This window comes from Python bivittatus, unplaced genomic scaffold (genome assembly GCF_059951505.1).
Source record: "Python bivittatus isolate LINGU-HERP-01145 unplaced genomic scaffold, Pbiv_v1 ctg000820_np1212, whole genome shotgun sequence".
Classification (NCBI taxonomy): domain Eukaryota; kingdom Metazoa; phylum Chordata; class Lepidosauria; order Squamata; family Pythonidae; genus Python; species Python bivittatus.
In genome coordinates this window covers 1,577,084-1,597,863 of record NW_028277107.1, presented here as the reverse complement: position 1 = coordinate 1,597,863, position 20,780 = coordinate 1,577,084, and the positions used below count along the sequence as shown (strand labels likewise).

Here is a 20,780-nt window from a genome sequence, read left to right as displayed (position 1 = left end):
ATTCTAATATATTTATACTTGCAGAAGAGCATCATCAGAATACTGGAAAATGTTATCCTTCCTTTTTGCCATCCAGGAGATCAACCAGGAGTCCCATCTCTTAGCCAACATCACTCTGGGATACAATGTCTATGAAAATTATTTCCATGCAGGAAAGACTTTGGATGCTCTGCTGGACCTGCTTTCAGACGGGAAGGCCAATGTCCCCAATTACAGCTGTGGATGGCAGACACACACAGTGGTTGTTCTCGATGGGGCTGAGACTGACATCTCCATCCAGATTTCAACCATATCAGGCATCTACAAAATCCCACAGGTGTATCTTTGCTGGAGAGACGATTTTAGTCATGCAGCTTTCAGTCAAAGCTCCTCAGTTGTAAATAAAGAGCAGTGTTTGATCATGGAGATGATAGCATTAATCCTTCAGATTATCTAATGGGATGGAATATCCTTCCACCATGGCCTCAGTCCAGGTTGGGGGACCTGCTAGTTACTGGGTACAGGAAAATTTCCTACTCAAGAAGCAAATGGGGAGAGAAGCAATGTGTGAAACACTGAGTAGAGAAACCTTCTGTGAATGGAATGGCTTCTCCCTGTATTGGAGCCAGACTTATTATCGTAACATTTGGGTGTTATGGGTGTCAAATAAAATAGCATCTTCCTTCTTTCCTTTCCAGATCAATTATAGTTTTGTTACACAGATTCTGAGCGATAAAATTCGTTTTCCTTTCTTCTACCCAATTCTCCCTGCTGAAGGAGTGCAGTACCCAGGGATGGTCAAGCTGCTCCTCCATTTCACATGGACCTTGGTGGGTCTTCTTGCTCCAGACACTGACCAGGGGCAGAGGTTCATGAGGACATTGACGACCATGTTGATAAGGAATGGTATTTGTCCAGTTATATCACAAGCCTTTTCCACTGTTATGGAGAAAGTGGTGATAGATCCTGTTCCATACCAAAATTGGAGACAAGTAAACATCTTTCTTTATGGTGCAGAGGCTCATTCAATCACTATAGGGGTACTTATTATACATAAAGTACTTGAATACTTTAAGGAACCTGGTACAGGAAAAGTCCTGATGACAACAGTCCTGTGGGACTTATCCTTATATTTGAAGGACGTGGTCTTTCCTAGGCAAAGCATCCATAGCATTTTTTCCTTTCTTATGAAAACAAAGCAAACAGTAAATGATGGTTTATCTCCGCATTTTTACTCTGCCATGCAACGCTTGGTAGAGAAATCATTTATGTGTTTGTACACCAAGGATGCCTTTTCAGTGAAAGTCTGGAGACGGTGCAGGGAGAGAGGAGAACTGGAGCCTCTGAGGAAACAGGAGATGGATTGGATCCTGTCTCTGGACAACTACTTCATTTACAACACCATCTGGGCTGTGGTCCGAGCCTTACATGCAGCCTCTTTATCCAGATCCAAGAGGACAAGGAACAAGGGGGGCAAGAACACTGAAGCCCCACAGATGAAGGCCTGGCAGGTATCTCTCCTGCAGTTGGGTATAAATTTTAGAATTCTAAGAACTGAACAGCTATTCTAACAAATTAATTTATTCTGAGCCTAAAAAACACATTTTATTCCAACTTTCCATCTCTCTTCCTTTTTCATTTCCTTCACTCCTTTCCCCACTTTGACAACATATTCTCCTTTTAAATTTCTTTTCAAATAGAATATCTTCATCTTTTCACTGTCAAAATGTCCCTGCTTGACTTTCTTTCAGTAGAAGCTGGGAGGGAGAGAAACGTGGAGCGCTTGGTGTCAGCCCCTCGAGGGAGGACAGGCAAGAAACCGACCCTGCAGAGGTTCCAGGAACGCTCCTGGATTGGAAATGGGTAAAAGAACAAAATCCTGAAAGCTGGTCGAAGCTTTCCTCTGTCCCATTTCACAGTATTTGTTGTTGTTGTCCATATTGAAATTGTTAAGTTAGTCGATATTACAATTCAAGTGTTTATAGATTCTCTCCAAATGAACTTGGGGAATGGATCTGAAACCTTCATTTTGGGTGTTCAGAAAGAAATCTTCAGTCTACCCACAGCACAAATGAAGTGATTTTGCCATAGAACATTGTAAGTCCTGTCTAAAGATACTTATATTCTCTTCCATTCCAGCTTCATTCTTTCTTTCAAAATCCTCAGTTTTACAATAATTCCATAGAAGGGGTGTATTTGGATGAGAACGGAGAGCTGGTAGCAGACCTGGACATTGTAAGCTGGATGTATTCTATCAATAAATCCATTAGTAGAGTGAAATTTGGGAGTCTACAAAGAGAACGATCCCTGGATTTCAAATTTATGATCCACCACAATGCTACTGCAGAAATGGAAGAGCTGAACCAGGTGGGGAAAGTCTTCATTTCACTCTCTCTGAAGCTCTTGCGAACACGATTGCCCTCCTCTGGCAGGGAATAGCTGTGAAGGCCATCTAGGTTCACCTAGAGAGGCAAGATTTTCTTCCGTTAGAGCTCAAGATATCCAAAAGAAAACATATCCTTAATTATACAGCTAAAGTTGAATAGAAATGTTTTTCCCTCTCCCCACTCCAGATATTTGCTTTAATTGTTTTTTACTGCTGCTCTGAGGTGCCCAGAGATATGGACCATGAGATTGGAGGCCATATATCTCATAAGTAAATAAAATGTGTATTAATCCTCTGCAAAGGGATGTAGATTTGAGCCATGGGGATAATGATTCATTGCACTAAAGCGAAAAGAATTCATCTGACTTTCCCTTGTGTAATTCAGTATTGAAACTTAGATTCTAAACTAAAAATTGTAGTGTGCAGAAAATTCGAAGAGAAGATAAAAAGGGAAGCAACATTCAGTGAAATGAGTTTGATGACCTCCAAGTTTTTTATGTTTCAAAGCTGAGCCTTGAACCTGAAATTACTAACCCTTCCTTTTTGCCCCCTTCCTGGACATAAATGTGTGATTCATTTTCTGGATATTTTCCTCTCTGTGTTCAGCCCCTGCCTCCTTCCAGGTGTGTGGAAAGCTGTCCTCCTGGATTTAGGAAGGTGGCTCAGGAAGGGAAGCCCATCTGCTGCTATGACTGTCTTCCTTGCGCTGAAGGAACCATCTCCACCATGGAAGGTGGGTGATAAAGAAAGGGGGAAAGGGGAAAGGGGCCGACTTTGGGGAGGAATATTCACAACAGCATTTTTGGTAGGCATTTCTAAGCTTGGCTTTAAAAAAAATCATTTCCTTATAATAAGTATAGCATTACATTTCATAGTGAATTAAAAAAATGATATTGAAGGCTAATTGAGATAAAACTTTAAAAGATTCTGGATGAATGAGGGTTGAGCATTATGAGGGAGATGGCATCTCTTGCTCTTCATCTTGCACACAAATCTTTCATGTTTCTGTTTGCTATTTACCTCTTTTCTCTGAGCAGTCATAATTTCCAGCGTACCAGGACAGAAAGACATTGATAGGGTCTTGGAAGAGGATCAGCTCTTCTTGTAACTGTTCAAGTCTTGGTGGAACCATTTCGTTGAGCAGCCAGAATTCATAGTTTCGGTTTTCCTGAGAAGTGAAGAATTGGGGACCTGACTTGGATGCTTCCAGAGCCCAGTGACTTCTCTCTGTGCCTCCTCCGTTCTCTGCTCCTCCTTCCTATGTTCATGTTCTTTTTTTCAAACCCATGTCCAATTAGACTGATCCACACTCAAAAGAAATACAAAAGTACTGGACCTGGAGCAGGTGGTTTCTCTATATCTTCCCATAAGGGATGGGGGGACTTTTTATTGTGTAAAACAAAAGGTATTTATGAAAGTAAAACTTACAACTATATAACAAATAAATACATTAGTGAGGCCATGAGGGTGTAACTATGAGGTAATGGGGCAGGACTACAAAGACAATGTAGAGAAGAAAAGAAGAAAAAGTCCATATTCCATGAACATGGGTTCCTTTCTCAAGAGTTCCTTCTTTGCTTTCCCAGAATTCTGCTTACAGGATCTTTTCTCAGCTTATCATCACTTGTCAGCCCTTCAAGGTAGTCTGCAAAAACGCCAATGCCAATGAGTACTAACAAAACATCCTTCTGCGGGCTGAGATGTCTCTTATTTGACCGTTGCCTGGACTGTAGTTCTTCCTCTTTGATCATGTCAATGTCTCCATGGGTGGATTCCCTGAGAAAGTGTATTTTCTAAACTCATTGCATAACCTGACACCGTATAGCTGATGCCGTGGAATGGGGGGCTTTTACGCTGCCCCTAAAATTCTCTTTCACTGCTCATTTCAGGCACCCAGATTGAAGCATCTTCAGCAGATGCAACCCAACTTCGCTTGAACAGAGGAGGGGAGCCCCCATCTCTTGGAGTACTTCTCCTTACTACATACCAATTTCCTCCAAACTCAATCATTCACTAAATCCCAAATTTGGGGATTTCTCATTTTCAAATTCCAGAATTCCAAATTTCTAATCTTTGGGTTAGAGGCCTTTAGCTTGGCCCCTGAAATTGAAGCAACCTGAAATTGAAGCAACCGCAAGAGACGGCAGGCCAGCCTCCACATGATCAGTGGCGGAGAGCAGCCCTCGATCAGGACCTACTCCTTACTACAGGCTTCCTCCTTCCATTCACAGTGGTTCACACCATCCCTAACGCCACTCAAACTGTGCATTTCATTCATATGTGTGTTTAATGGGAGTTCTTCTTGCTCTTTTCAGATGCAGAAAAATGCAGAAGGTGTCCAGATGATCAGCATCCAAGCATCCATCGAGATCACTGTATCCCCAAGATTAAAACCTTCCTATCCTATCAAGAAAAGTTGGGGATCATCCTGGCTTCCATGGCCTCATTCTTGTCCTTCACCACAGGATTTGTCTTGGGAATCTTCATTAGATTTCTAGAAACCCCCATGGTCAAAGCCAACAATCAGGACCTCTCCTTCATCCTCCTTGTCTCCCTCCTGCTTTCCTTCTTGACCTCATTCCTCTTCATTGGTCGCCCAACCAAACCAACCTGCCTTCTCCGACAAACAGCCTTCAGCATCATCTTCTCAGTTGCCATTTCTTCTGTCTTGGCCAAAACAATCACAGTTGTGTTAGCCTTCTTGGCTACAAAACCAGGAAATAAAGTGCAGAGGTGGTTGGGGAAGAGCTTGGCCAACTCCATCATCCTTACTTGCTCTGGTGTCCAAATTATCATCTGTGTCACTTGGCTGGGAGTTTCTCCCCCATTCCCTGACTCTGACCTACATTCCCAGCCTGGAGACATCATCCTGCAATGCAATGAAGGGTCTGTGGCCACCTTCTATATTGCCCTTGGCTACATGGGTTTCCTGGCTCTTATCTGCTTCTTGGTGGCTTTCCTGGCCAGGAACCTGCCTGGGGCCTTCAATGAAGCCAAGCTGATCACCTTCAGCATGCTGGTCTTCTGCAGCGTCTGGGTCTCCTTTGTGCCCACCTACCTGAGCACCAAGGGCAAGTACATGGTAGCCGTGCAGGTCTTCTCCATCTTGGTCTCCAGTGCTGGCCTTCTAGCCTGCATCTTCTTCCCCAAATGCTGCATTATTCTGCTAAGGCCAGACCTGAACACAAAAGAACACTTGATGTCAAAATAACACAGTAAAGTGGGTTTAGGATGAAGTATTTTCCAACCTTGTCAGTTAATGATTCCAACAAACAGTCTTTGAACTCTTAATTTTCCTAAAAGACACCCCACCAAGTCCTGTGTTTTGATGTCATGAGAGAAATGGACCATCACTTTTTAATAAATATGATTTCCCACTTTCTCTTTGCTCTTTTCTATAAACTCAAGAGCATAATTTTCTATAAATTGTGCAGGGGGAGATAAATGCTTTGAGTGAGTGAAGGAAGATTTTCCAGGGGTACATTGAATAATGTTTAATGTCAAAATAAGATATTAAAGTGAATTTTGGTAGTAAGTTCCCCAAAACATGAGTTACTAATTCCAACAAACAGTGTTTAAAAATTCAATGTTCATTAAAAGAAAATAAACAAGCACCAAGTCCTTTTTTTCTTCAAATATCATTTGTTCTTGAGTGTACAAAATAAGTTTCTGTGTGTGTGTATTTCTGAATGACCCTAAATCATTGTGTTGGGAGTTTCCAAGTGGACAAGTGGATTATCCAATTTGTGGATAATAAATGCCATTTTTACAAGAGAATTAAAGAAGTAAAGCTGGTGAATTCAGTTTCACAAGGAAAGGAAAGAAAGAAAGAAGAGAGTAACGGTTGAATTGTACTTGCAGAACTGAAGCCAAAGTGCTGATACAGCTCACGCTAAGCAAAATTCCTCCTTCTGAGGATTTTGCCAGACTTTATGGGAAGCATAAAGATTAGGATGATCAACAGGAAATTGTTTCACTGGTTCCTGCATTTGTATGTCTCCCAGATGGGATCCAGACCTAGCTAGAGACTCAAAACCAAATTCGCCTAGAAAAAAAGCCCAACTAAATCCATATTAATATGCCATTCTTGATGACCCTGGTAAAAGTCTCTCTTGATCCTGGGTTTTCTAAAAGTATTTTATTGGAAAGCTTTGGGGCCAAATTCTCCAGCCTCCCTCACTGGCCCATCTTCAAAGTTGGGAGCCACATCTGTGAGCTCTCCCTTTGGGCACCTGCCTGTTGACTTAGTCTGGGTTCAGAGGGGTGACAATTTTCTTCCTTGCAATTATCCAAATCATAGTGATTGATTTGCTGACTTTGTGTGAAGTCCCTAGAGATGTTTCTGCTAACTTTCAGAAGATTTTACACAAACGTGTCAGAAAATGTTTGGATGTCTATATCAAACTGAAAGGCAAAGTTGGGTGAGGACTTTGTCAGAAATTCTGGGTGGATAAATGGCTCTGGGGACTGAGAGAGAATCTGAGGGTGGATTTAAGGCAAGCAGGGGCTGTGTTCATGTCCCTTGGGTGGACTTAGTCTGGATCCAAAGCTTCAGTCTTGGAAGAGGTTTGCGCTTCTTCCACCTCTTCTCATTCCTCGTTAAAAAGCAGGTGCCACAGAGAAGGCTCAGTCAGGAACACAAGTCATGTTGCTGATGATTTTACTTGTGCTGCTTCTGTGGCCCCAGGGAGCCTGTGGGATGCTCAAGGCCAAATGCCTCCTGACTCTGGAGCAGGGCGAAGTGGACCCACAGAATCACTACAAGCCAGGAGATTATTTCATTAGTGGCATAGTCTCTGCAATGAAGGTTAGGTTTCAGTCATTAAGCTTCGATAGAAGTCCTTCAAAAGAATTCACCATGTAAGTCAATCTTCCTGCATCATATTAGAGCATTTCCAGCAAATTTCTACAGCTCCAGCCCTCCAAAAACACAAGGTTCTCTCCCCATGATCTGCTTCTCTTGCTAACTTACATTCTGATTCTGTCTTGGGGTCCCTTTTACATACTACAAGTGATGAAGCTCATTTTGAGCTGTCAAGTATAAGACCCCAATATTTGCCCTCACCCACTTTCCTTTGCGTCCTATGAGCAGCGCTAGACTGTGGACAGACAGGCACCGAATGATCTCTCCCTTTGACCTCATCCCTGGGCTGAGTTGAACTCTGGGGGATGCCCTGGTCCAAGCACAGAGGGAAAGTGGATGTTCTCTCTGCATCGGAAATGAGATGACTCCACTATTGTTTTTCCACACCAAAATTTACTGCTGGGATGAAAGAGTCCCAGTTAAGAACATTTGCATTCGTGGAGTTTGCAAATGTCTCTGATTCTCATTCACAAGTTCATCCCAGGGACCGAAAAATCTTTTTAAAAATGAAAATATTATATCTATCATATTGGTTGGTTCCTTTATTTGCTTATTTATTTATAGGATTCATAGGCTGTGTGACTCTGGGTGGCTCACAATTTAAAGTAATAAACTAGAATACAGGAAAAGAATCGTAAACAGCCCCAGAAACAACAACAAACCAATGAAGGTCCATCCAAGAGGGCTTCAATCTTCACTTCCCCAGAGCCGGGGAGAAGAACCTGGTCTTTAACAGCTTCTGAATATCATCTCGGTGGGAGCCTTTTACAGTCAGTCTAAACTCTTGGACCAACTCCAAAAATGTTTATAATATCAAGAATATACAAGAACTATAATTAAATAGTTTCCTTTAGCCATTCAGTGACTTAAAATGTAATACAATTTGAAAGAATCCTAATGGTGCACTGAAATATGGAAGCTATCTGGGTATATCACCTCTTACCCACCCCCCACCCCCTTATTGAGGGAGTCCATCAAATACGGGATAAGATGCTTGAAAACCAACGTATGAAACTGAAATGGTGTTTGTGTAACCAGCTGGGAGGGTGCCTTTGAAGTATTGCATGATCCAAAATTGTCTGTTTTTTAAATTCTTTTTCTATGGTAATATTTTGGAATGTTGGAAACTGTTTGGGAGAAGAAGTGATTGTGTTGATTAAAAGTATGATCATGGAAGAAAAGTTAAATGTGATTTTCATCTCTGCAGGAAAGCATCCAAACTTTATTGGAAATTTCTCCCCTTCCTTTTTGCCACCAAGGCCATCAACCAGAATGGCTATCTCTTACCCAACCTCAGCCTGGGGTATAAAATCTATGAGAATTTCTTCAAGGTAGAAATGACTTCAGAAGCTTTGCTGGACCTGCTTTCAGACGGGGAGGCCAATGTTCCCAACTACAGCTGTGGAAGACAGAGAAACACAGTGGCTGTTCTGGAAGGGGCTGAGACCGGCATCTCCATCCAGATTTCGACCATGTTGGACACTTACAAACTCCCTCAGGTGTAAATTAATAGATGATAGAAAAAAATGGATGTGAAGTTGTAAACCTAGACTAAGACTTTAATGTATGCTTTACTTATATCTGCTGTAAAAGAAATTGGAAATCATTCTTTTTTGTGTTTCTATTTCTTTCTTTTTCTGTACTTCTGCTTTCCTTCTTTCTCTTTATTCTTTCTTTTCTTCTATTCTTTTTCTTGCTTATCAGTTACTGCTGGTTTTTATCTGTTTTTAAAATTTAATAAAGCTATTATTTAAAAAATCCCTCAGATGTGTCTTTCTTGGGGAGACCATTTTCAGTCATGCAACTTTGAATCAGAGGTCCTCTGTTTAACGAAAAGCGGAGTTTTATTATGGAAATGATAGGAATTACATTCTGCTTGTTAAATTTTAAATATCACCATCTTCCATTCCTTTCAGATCAGTTACAGTTTTATTTCTCAGATTCTGGGGGATAAAGCTCAGTCTCCTTTCTTCTACCCGATGCTCCCTGCTGAAGGATTCCAGTATTCAGGGATGGTCAAGCTGCTCCTCCATTTCAGGTGGACCTTGGTGGGTCTCCTTGCCCCAGACACTGACCAGGGGCACAAATTCATGACAACGCTGACTTCCCTGCTGATCAGGAATGGCATTTGTACAGCTATGTACCAAAGCTTTACAGTAAATGAGGGTCAGATGGATGTAATATTTAAAGAATATTTCAAGTGGAGAGAAGTCAATGTCATTGTTTACGGTGCAGAGACTAATTCATTCCAAATAGGACTAAAGGTTGTACATAGACTACTTCAAGACTTTCAGGAAGATGCTGTAGAAAAAATCTGGATCACTGCAGCTCACTGGGATCTCAGTCTCGAGTTGCTGTTCAATACCTTTTCCTTTAAATATGTTGGGGGCATTTTTTCCTTTCTGATACAGAAAAGGAAATGGGCAAACTATGATGCTTTTCCCCTCTTTTACGAATCCATGCATGACTTTGTAAAGAAAACCTTTATGTGTTCATCCACTAAGGATGCCTTTTCGGTGAAAGCCTGGAGACGGTGCAGACAGAGAGAAGAACTGGAGCCTCGGGCCCAAGAGGAGACTGATCGGATCCAGGCTGTGGATGGCTTTCTCATTCACAACACGATCTGGGCTGTGGGACGCGCCTTACATTCAGCATCTGTATCCAGACCCAAGAGATCGGTGAGGAACAGGGGTATGATGGTGGAAGCTCCAAGGCTGGAGGCTTGGCAGGTATTTCTTTTCCGTTAGACAGGTTTCCCCTGCAGGTAGGAATCAGTTTTGTCCGTGGGTGCCTTGGTTACTTATTCTGAAAATTAAATGATTGAAAAAGAACAAGAAGGCAGCAGGGAGTGCATCCCCAGCGCGAGGCTCCCAGCCATGATCGGCATGGGGGTTAGGAGGTATGGAGGTATGGAGTTTGAATGTGAGGTGAATGTAGAGAACCCCCAGCGTTACTCCGTCTGATGCTGGCTGTCATGGTGGGGAGGAGAGTTGCGGTGGTGGCGGCTGGGCCGAGGACAACAAGGAGAGGAAATGAGCAATGGGTATGTGTGTGGCAGTGGGCAGCACTTGGACCCAAGGGGACGACGGTGGCTGTGATCGCTGCGGTGGCCGCGGGAGAGTGCTGGCGGTGGCTGCTGAGGCTGCATCATCTAGGCCAGTTTGGACGGTGGCAAAAGTCAGTCCAGCTGGGCCAGGAATGGCTGAGGAGCCAAGGCCCATGCCCAACTCTGTGGGTTTTGGAGGCAGCGCTCATGGTGGTGGCAGGGTGGTGGCGATGAGAGCACCAGGGGCAAGGCTGAGGCGGATCCAACTGTGATGGTGGAGCTGGAGGCCAGAGCCGAAGGGCCCACAGAGCCTAAAGCCCATAGAGACCCTTGGGGGGTCTGGGTTTTAGCCCTGTAATGTGCCAAGGGGGGTACCCCTTATGACCAGAGAAGAGGCCGGGGGGAACTGGAGTAGTTGTGGGGTCAGTAGGTGAGTCAGTCTGTGGATGCTTGATGAGTGTGCTACCCTGTTCCTGGGTGTGAGGTGGGAAGAGGGTAGGAGTGGATGTGGCCCTCTTCTCACCAACTAGTAAGAGAGGCCGGTTGAGAGAGGGGGCGTGGTAGTGAAGGGGGAGCTGGGGAGACTAACCCCTGTTGGCATTGAGAGCAGATAGCTGCACTGCCAAAGGGGCCCATTTCCCCTCACCCCATATTCCCCCTTGGTCTGAATGGTTTATGATACGGCGGGCCTCTTAGGTCTGAGGCCAGGAGGGTGGGTGGAGGGTCACCTTTGGTGATTCAGGGCGGGTATTCATGTGCTGGGTGGCATGGGACATTATGATGGGAGCCAGAGGGCAGGCTGTTTCAGGGGAAGACGGCCCCAGTGTGTTACACCAGTGGTGTGTTCTGGCCCTCTGGGCTCAAGCCCTGACCCTCATCAGTGGACCTACAGAGGCCGGGCTTTCAGCTGCTGCTGATGAATGCCAGGTCAGTCAATAATAAGCCCCTCCCCCCTTATTCATGACCTTATTGGGGAGGAGCAGGCCAACCTGGCCTGCGTTAGAGACCTGGCTGACACCAGAAGGGGGTGTTCCCCTTTCAGAAATGTGTCCTGCCAGGTCTAGGGTTTGGCACCAGCTGAGACCCCAGGGCAGGGGAGGGGGTGTGGCAGTGGTCATCCAGGAATCTCTGGTGGCCTTCAGGGGCTCTGCTCCACATGTTGCTGGATGTGAGACCCTGTTCCTGAGGATGGGCACGTGGGATCAGTCGGGAGTTTTGCTTCTGTACCAATGTCCCTGCTGCGTAGCAACCTCCCTGCCTCGAAAAGCAGGTGGCAGTCATGGCTAGGAGGGCCTTTGCACAACTTTGTGTTGTGTGTCAGTTATGCCTCTTCCTCATGCCCTGGTCACCTCCTGATCAGATTACTGCAATGCACTCTCCATGGGGCTACCCCTGAGGAGTATCTGGAAGCTACAGCTGGTGCAAAATGCAGCAGCATGGACAGTTCTGAATGCCCCCAGGGAGTCCATATAACACCTCTGCTACGCGAGCGGCATTGGTTGCCAGTTTGCTTCTGGGTCCAATACATCGTGTTGGTTATTACCTTTAAAGCCCTACATGGCACAGGACCAGGTTATCTGAGGAGCTGTCTCACCCCCGTTATATCAGCCCAGCCCACTCGGTCCAGCAGAAGGGGCATGTTGCAGATCTCACCAGTCAAGGAATTTTGACTGGTGGGGTCTAGGAAGAGGGCCTCCTGTTTTTCTTTCTCTGTGCTATTGCTTTTGTTTGGGCCTTTATTATCTTGTTTTTCGGAGTTTTCTAAGCATCCTGAACCATTTTTCCCTCTAGGATTTCCATCCGTGGGATCCTTCCTATTCTTTCTCTTACCTCTGCTACGCGAGCTGCATTGGTTGCCAGTTTGCTTCCAGGTCCAATACTTGGTGTTGGTTATTACCTTTAAAGCCCTACATGGCACAGGACCAGGTTATCTGAGGAGCTGTCTCACCCCCGTTATATCAGCCCAGCCCACTCGGTCCAGCAGAAGGGGCATGTTGCAGATCTCACCAGTCAAGGAATTTTGACTGGTGGGGTCTAGGAAGAGGGCCTCCTGTTTTTCTTTCTCTGTGCTATTGCTTTTGTTTGGGCCTTTATTATCTTGTTTTTCGGAGTTTTCTAAGCATCCTGAACCATTTTTCCCTCTAGGATTTCCATCCGTGGGATCCTTCCTATTCTTTCTCTTACCTCTGCTACGCGAGCTGCATTGGTTGCCAGTTTGCTTCCAGGTCCAATACTTGGTGTTGGTTATTACCTTTAAAGCCCTACATGGCACAGGACCAGGTTATCTGAGGAGCCGTCTCACCTGTCAGCTGTCTTAAAATCCAGAACACTACTCTGACTTTGTTCAGTTACCCTTGCCTGCATTATGATGAATCCTAGAATGACATGGGCACTCTCTCCCAAAGTTCCTACAACTTTCACTCGCTCAGCCACTTCATCCCTATTAATAAGTATCAAGTCCAGTATAGCTGACTCTATTTCCCTCCTCCACCTTTTGGATGATAAAATTGTCTGCTAGGCAGATCAGGAACCTGCTTGATCTCCCACTTGCTGCAGAGTTTGCTTTTCAGTTGATGTCAGAGTAGTTAAAGTCCCCCTACTACAGTGGTATGTTTTGTGGAGTCCTTAGGGTTCTCTGAGCTTTCTTGCAAACGTTTCATTACCCGGCTAGGTAACATCTTCAGTGCTAAAATGGGATGGGGTTTGCTCTCTATTTATCTGCTGTGGCCTGCTTTGCCAGTGCTGGTGGGAGTGGGGGTTCTGTTTTGCTCTTCTGATAGTTCATTGATTAGTGTATGTTGACTGCTTGATTGTGTGCCTGGTGGTGACCTTTGCTTATCTGGGTGATGATTGCTGGTGACTGAATGCTGGTGAGGTGATCTTCTGGTCTTTTGTCTCTTTTGAATAGTATGTAGATGCTGTTTATCTCTATGCATCTATTAATTGCTGCCTTGTCTGAATACCAAGCTTCCAAGAATTCTCTTGCATATTTGAATTTAGCTTGGTCTAAAATGCTGACAGTTTCCCAGTTAAAACTATGGTTGAGTCTGTCCATGTGTTGTTTAACTAAGGAATTTTCATCATGTCTTCTGACTGCTAGTTGGTGCTCATGGATGTGTTCTGCTAGTCTTCTGCCTGTCTGTCCTACGTAGTGTTTGTTACAGTCCTTACACTGTATGTTGTAGATGACTCCTGTTTTTTCTTTTTGGGCTTACTCAGTTTACTTAGGATATTGTTGGTTCATGTGCTACAGAGATGCCATGTGGTTGTAATAAGTCTGTTGGTTGTTTCTGAGATGTTTCTGATGTATGGCAGTGTGATCCTTTACATAGCTTGTGTTGGTTGTGTTGTAGTAGGTTGAGTGGACAAGCACTTTTGATAAAGTTGTGTGGATATCCATTTTGTTGGAAGATGTTGTATAGGTGGTCTTTTTCCTTTTTCTGCTGTTCTGGGTCGCTGCAGTGCATTTGTGCTCATTTGAATAATGTTCTTACGCAACTCCTCTTGTGGGAGGTTGGGTTGTTACTTTGGTAATGGAGTACTTGATTAGTGTGGGTTGTCTTCTGATTGACTTGGGTTTCTAATTTGCTGTTCTTTCCTCTGCTGATGAGGATATCCAGGAAGGGCAACGTGTTGTTGTTTTCTTCCTCTCTGGTGAATTTTATTCCTTTGAATGTGTTTCATGGACACCTCAACTAACTGATTTACAAAAAGTTCATCTATTTCCTCTGCTTGGTTGGGTGGCCTGTAGTACACACCTAAAGCAATGCCATTTTTCTCCCCCTTTATATTCATCCAAATACTTTCAAGAAGACTTTCATCCTTGGTATCATGTAATTCTGTACAAGGGTAGCAATTCTTTACATACAATGCAACTCCTCCTCCTCTTTTGTTGGGTCTGTTTCTTCTGACCAAATTATATCCCTCTAGTAGTATATTCCAATCATGGGTTCCATCCCACCAAGTTTCGGCAACACCAACAATACCATACCTGCCCTCAGGTATTAGGACTTCAAGTTCTCCCTGTTTGTTCTCCTTACTTGAGCATTATGTACAGGCATCTGAGCCCCTTATGGCTGACTTTGTGTTTGCAGCATCTCCTGTTTTATACTTGAGTGCCCCTTCCTTCTCATCACTTCCTTCTTCACTGTCAAATTCATTGTCTTGGGGCTTATGCTTTGGGTTTGGCCCTAGAAATTGGCCTCCTTCCCCCTCCAGATTTAGTTTAAAGCCCTTCGGATCAGCCAAGCAAAATGCCTTCCAAACACATTCTTCCCAGTCCTCATGAGGTGGAGCCCATCTCTTGCCAGAAGCCCATCTTGCAAGTAGTGCAGACCATGGCCCAGAAATCCAGTTTTCTTGATGGCACCATCCCTTGAGCCAGTGGTTTACATCTGAAATCCTCCATTTCCTCATTGGATGTTGACTGTCACGTTCAGCCCAAGAATCACATGAGACAGTCCAGAAATCAGCTCAGCTTCTTTATTAGCTTGCACCTAATAGCCAGAATCTCACCAGACGAACTCTAATCCCCCAACAACAGCAACTATAACCATTATGCCCGTAGGGAGGGGCCAGTCTCTTTCTCTTGACTTTCACACAGTCCAGCTGGGGGCTGAGGATATGCTTTCCTTGAAATGTCTCTCCCCTCTCCCATTAACCTTGAAGCTCCATTCCAGAATCCTCCCTGCTCATGCCTTCCATCACTTTGACCATCCGTTGGAAGTATGGATGAAAAAACTACCTGTGCTCCCAACTCTTTTGCCTTCTAGCCTAGCTCCTCATAGTCCCTTGATATTGTTTTCAGGCTCTTTTTTGTTGTATCGTTTGTCTCTACACAAAAGAAGAGAAAGGGATAATAATCAGTGGGCTTGATTAGTTGAACGAGTCTCTCTGCCACGTCTTTGATCTTTGCACCTGAGAGACAACATACTTCCCTTGATAGCTTGTCTGGTCTGCAGATTGTGGATTTGGTTCCTCTGAGAAGTGAGTCACCAATCACCACCATATGCCCTTTCCTCTTTGGGACATCCAGCGGACTCCACTTCTCTGTGGCAGTCTGAGCTCCTTCTCTTCCTGTTACGGGGACACTTGATGAGACCCTTCTCCAGAGGTCTGCATGTCTTCTTCTGGTGGGGGGGTGGTGGCGGGGTATGAAATTGATTGGTAAGCTCCAGTGGCAGGGAGAGTTTTCTTCTTTCCTTTGTCCTCCGAGTGACATGCTGTCATGCCTCCTCCTGTGGAGACAAACTGTGGTCAGTTTGTAGACAGACTTCTGCCTTTTCCAGGAAATCCCCATTTTCATGGATGAGTCTCAGAATCGCTAGACATCCCTCTAGACCCTCCAGTTTCTCCTCCAGCAATCTGATCATTCTGCATTTGGTTCAGGTATAATTGGAGTCCTTCTCAGGCAGGAATACAAACATAGCACATGCCTTGCAGGTCACCACAGTGCTAGCTTCTTTCTCCATGACTTTATTAATCTTGAGTGTTCTGCAGATCCAAGTGCATTTTCCAAATAGATTTTCCCTTGTAGACTTCTTGATTTAGATTCTTAGTTGTAAAATTCACGCATGGGTAGCTGGCTTGATCCGATGAGCTGAAGTCTCACTTCTTTGTAGCTCACGGTGAGCTCCGCTTCACTCTCCCAGAATCCATCGGTGGCATGCAAATGTCAATTGCACAGGAGGAAGGCAGTCTGAAGAAGCGATTGTAGGAAAGGACAGGAAGAGAATAAACAAGACTTGGGTCCCATGAAAGACAGCCAAAATTTTGGAGGCTTCCTATTAAAACAAAGAGGGAGAGAAATGTACTGTACAAAGCAGCATTCATGCAACACGATGCACACAACACATACCTGTCATGCTCCTTCTAATGCATAAGGGTGTTGGTGTGAACATAGAAGAGACCTCTTCTCCTCCATCAGCGATTCTGACCTGTTGACTTGATCCCAGGGCTAAGGTTGTGCTAACCAGGAGCCAAATTGGGGTTACACTTTAAACTGTGAGAGAGTACCAACTAATACTCTCCAATCACAGAAAGGAATGACTGTTAGCAAGAAGAGAGGTGTGGTGGACCAATATCTTTGGATCATCAGTGGTACTTCCTGTGCTAAGTCATTGATCTTCACTGCTGAAGACCAGGAGAACAACACAGGAAGGGAGGAAATGTGAAACTACCTAGCTCAATTGGGCAACTAATGATACTGCAAAAGAGAAAAACCACACAACATTCCTCAAGCTAAAGGAAAATCTGAATGGCTGAAAATTGCTTTTTTAGGTTAATTTTTTTTTTTAGGTTAATAAAACATCAATGAAAAGAGAATTGGTTGTTTGCCTTCAGAGCAGTTGTATGTTAGCACTGCTGTCATAAAGTGGTGGGAACAAGAACATGACCAGATGTTGAAACTCCCACCCTTTACAATCATTGTTCTGATCTACATATTTCACCATGAAGTTAGCAGCTGTTCTTATTCCTGTGCGTATTGATACTCTCCTAACCAAGCTGGAAACTTAAAATAGAACCTGGTTTTTGAACAGAGAGAGAGAAATGTTCAGATCCCTCCCAACACAGACCAAGACATCTTAAAAAAATAAATAAAAAATCTTTTGATGTCCCTTCTAAATTCTTCTTTTCCTTTCCTTTCCAGCTCTACTCCTTCCTTCAAAACTCTCTGCTTCACAATCATTCCATGGGTGGGGTATACCTGGATGAGAAAGGAGATCTGACAGCTGACCTGGACATTGTGAACTGGGTAGTTTTCCCCAACAAATCTGTCAAGAGAGTGAAATCTGGGAGTCCAGAAAAACAGGCATCTCAGGATTTTAAATTTACCATCGACCAAGTGGAAATGCTGACCAAGGTAGCAATAATATTGATTTCACTCCACTAAGGCTGGTAACAACAGGATTGTGCTTCTTTGGGGGAGGATGTGCCTTTGAGTTTTCATTTCAACTCATCAGGTTCTCAAGAGTCTGAATTTCTTCTTTATCGGCTATTCAGGAGCCCTTGAAAAATAGAGTCTTCAATTTTCAGGTAAACTATTCACTGAGCCTATGGAAAGGGAGGTAGACGGAGCCAGTCATGCAAATAATGTGGTTTACCCAGCAAAGCAAAGAATCCATCCAACATTTTCCCGATAAATTTAAATTTATCTAAATTTATCTCAATTTAGAATGAAAGTCTAAAACTTGTAGGGTGTATGAAACATCAAAAGGGAAGAGAAACAGAAGGAATATGCGGTTCAATCTGTTTGAACATCACATTTCTTATTGGCTTCTAACTAGTCAACGCTAAACCTTGAACTGGAGATCACCAACCCTTTCCTCCGTCGCCATTTTTCTGAAAATAAGTTTATATTCTGGATGTTCTTCCTCTCTCTGCTCAGCCCCTGCCTCCTTCCAGGTGTGTGGAACGCTGTTGTCCTGGATTCCGGAAGGTGGGTCGGGAAGGGCAGCCCGTCTGCTGCTACGACTTCTTCCTTCTGCGGAAGGAACCATCTCCACCGTGGAAGGTGGGTGACATGGGAGGAAAGGGGCAGACTTGTGGGGAAGACCATAGACCTAGACATTTTTCATGAAAGGGTGTTTTGATTAGCATTTTTAAGTTTGGCTTAAAAAATATTAATATGTATAATTTATTTCATTGTGAGTGATAAGAAATAATCTTGGAGGTTAAATCAGGAGCAGACTATTAAAAGAAAGGGGATCAATGAGGACTTGGCATTAGAAGGGAGATGGAATTTCTTGATCTTGATCTTCTTTACTGGTGAACCTCTACCATTTTTTCTTGGCATTTTTGGAGAAATGGAAAACTTCCTTTCCTTTCCTTTCCTTTCCTTTCCTTTCCTTTCCTTTCCTTTCCTTTCCTTTCCTTTCCTTTCCTTTCCTTTCCTTTCCTTTCCTTTCCTTTCCTTTCCTTTCCTTTCCTTTCCTTTCCTTTCCTTTCCTTTCCTTTCCTTTCCTTTCCTTTGATCCACTAATGCATGAGTAAAAAGCTGGACTTGTTTAACAGGTCCAGCAACAGGTCCAATGCTGGACTATCCTTCCTTCCTTCCTTCCTTCCTTCCTTCCTTCCTTCCTTCCTTCCTTCCTTCCTTCCTTCCTTCCTTCCTTCCTTCCTTCCTTCCTTCCTTCCTTCCCTGATAAGGGACTTTCTCTTTTTTTAAGTGGTGAAGCTGACAAGAGTTTCCCCTTCTAGCTGGAGTTACAGAAAGAACTGTAAAACTGAGGCTGGGTTTTCTCATCAGCCCTCAAGAGAGATGCCCAAGGAGACGGAAGCCATTGGTGCTTGCTTTCCTGCATGGACGGGAGGATGAAGAAACAGGGGGATACACCAGCCAGAGAACTGCTGTCCAGACAGAAGACCTGGCTATCTCCTTTGTGAAAGGGAAGGGAGCATAGACATTTGCAAAGGAGAATTTAATAAACAGCTTCCTCAACACCCAGTTTACACATGAAGACCAGCAGCTGAGTTTGTTGGAGAAATACTTTCCTTCTTAAAAGAGTCAGAGCTGGAAGGGGCCACTGAGTCCAACCTTCTACCCCTTCTTGTGCTTGAATTAGTCCAGTATAGGAGGTCCCAATGACCATCTCTCCAGGGGTCATTGGTGGAGGGCTATGGAGTGCTTTGTATTTCATTTCTAAAAGGTGGTTGACAGAATATGGGATTCAAATGATGCAACTGCTAAAAGCAGACACAGCTCCTCCTGGAAAAGTGTGGCAGAGATTCTCATTTGCCTTTGGCACTTGTCCTTCTGCATTATGCTACTTAAAATTCCGAACCATTGCCACATAATATCTTTCTCCACACACATTCATCCACACCATCACCAGTTTCACTCCAATGATGCATCTTATGGAAGAGCATGCTTTACGGCAGACATTAATCTTGCTATTTTCAGATGCTGAAAAATGCACCAGATGTCCAGCAGATCAGCATCCAAACATCAACCAAGATGACTGTATACCTAAGATTGAAACTTTCCTATCCTATCAAGAAAATTTGGGGATGATCCTATCTTCCCTCACCTTGTTCCTGTGTTTGGTAACAGGTTTAATCTTGGGAATCTTTATTAAATTCCAAGAAACTCCCATAGTCAAAGCCAACAATCAGGACCTCTCCTACATCCTCCTCATCTCCCTCCTGCTTTCCTTCTTGACCTCCTTCCTATTTGTTGGCCGGCCAAGGAGAGCCACTTGCCTTCTCCAACAACCAGCATTCAGCAACATCTTCTCAATTGCTATTTCTACTGTCTTGGCCAAAACAGTCACAGTGGTGTTAGCCTTCTTGGCCACAAAACCAGGGAATAAAGTGCAGAGATGGCTGGGGAAGAGCCTGGCCAATTCTATCATCCTTTCTTGCTCTGGTGTCCAAGTTGCCCTCTGCAGCATCTGGTTGGGAATTTCTCCCCCATTCCCTGAGTCTGACATGTTCTTACAATCTGGGGAAATCATCCTGCAATGTAATGAAGGCTCTGTTGCCATATTCTACCTTGCCCTTGGCTACATGGGCTTCCTGTCTGTCATCTGCTTCACAGTAGCTTTCCTGGCCAGGAATCTACCTGGGGGCTTCAATGAAGCCAAGCTGATCACCTTCAGCATGCTGGTCTTCTGCAGCGTCTGGGTCTCCTTTGTGCCCACCTACCTGAGCACCAAGGGGAAGTATATGGTGGCCGTGCAGGTCTTCTCCATCTTGGCCTCCAGTGCTGGCCTGTTGGGCTTCATTTTCATTCCCAAATGTTACATTCTTTTCCTAACACCAGATCTGAATACAAAAGAACATTTGTTGTCAAAATAAAATTGAAAGTAATTTTTGGTACGTCTTATCCCAAAATGCCAATTAATTATTCCAAAAATATTATTTCCTACTTTAATATTCCTAAAACAGCATTCACACACAATCCTATTTTTATTTTATTATTTTGCATCACAATAGAAATAAACCACCACTTTTTAATAAACCCATTTCCCCTTTTTTTCTTTGTATTTAATCATGTAGAAAACTGGGCTAGGTGTGGGCGTGCTTTGGGTGAGTATAGTATTTTGCCAGGGGTACATTTGAAGCAGAGACCCAAAAAGAATTACATGGAGTAAATTGATTTATGGATAGTGGTGTTGCAGACTGTTTATACAGTTATGCAAAGTAGACTGTATATTTCTCTGTCCACTTACTGGTATATCTTATATAGTCACCCTCTGGGGGAGAGGGACGACATATACATTCAGTAAATAAATAAATATTATTATTATTTCTTTTTTGATTTATTTATTTATTTATTTATAATGTTTGAATGGCCACCCAGCTTAAACACAACTTTGTCTATTTTTTACATTATTATATTATATTTTCCTCATATTCTAATGACTTCAAGACATCTCAACCCCTCCTAAGGCCTACAGTTAAATCAGATTTCCAGCGTATCCCTCCTACTGACATGCCAATCCACAATCCTCAAAGGTGTTAACCTGACCCATCCATGTACTGACAAGGGAGGAATATTGCAT

General features: G+C 43.7%; 1 pseudogene; it reads left to right on the top strand.

Annotated features, from left to right (window-relative positions):
- The first annotated feature begins 1,337 nt into the window (after window positions 1–1,337).
- LOC103050979 (vomeronasal type-2 receptor 26-like) lies at window positions 1,338–20,073 on the top strand (annotated as a pseudogene).
- The last annotated feature ends 707 nt before the right edge of the window (window positions 20,074–20,780 follow it).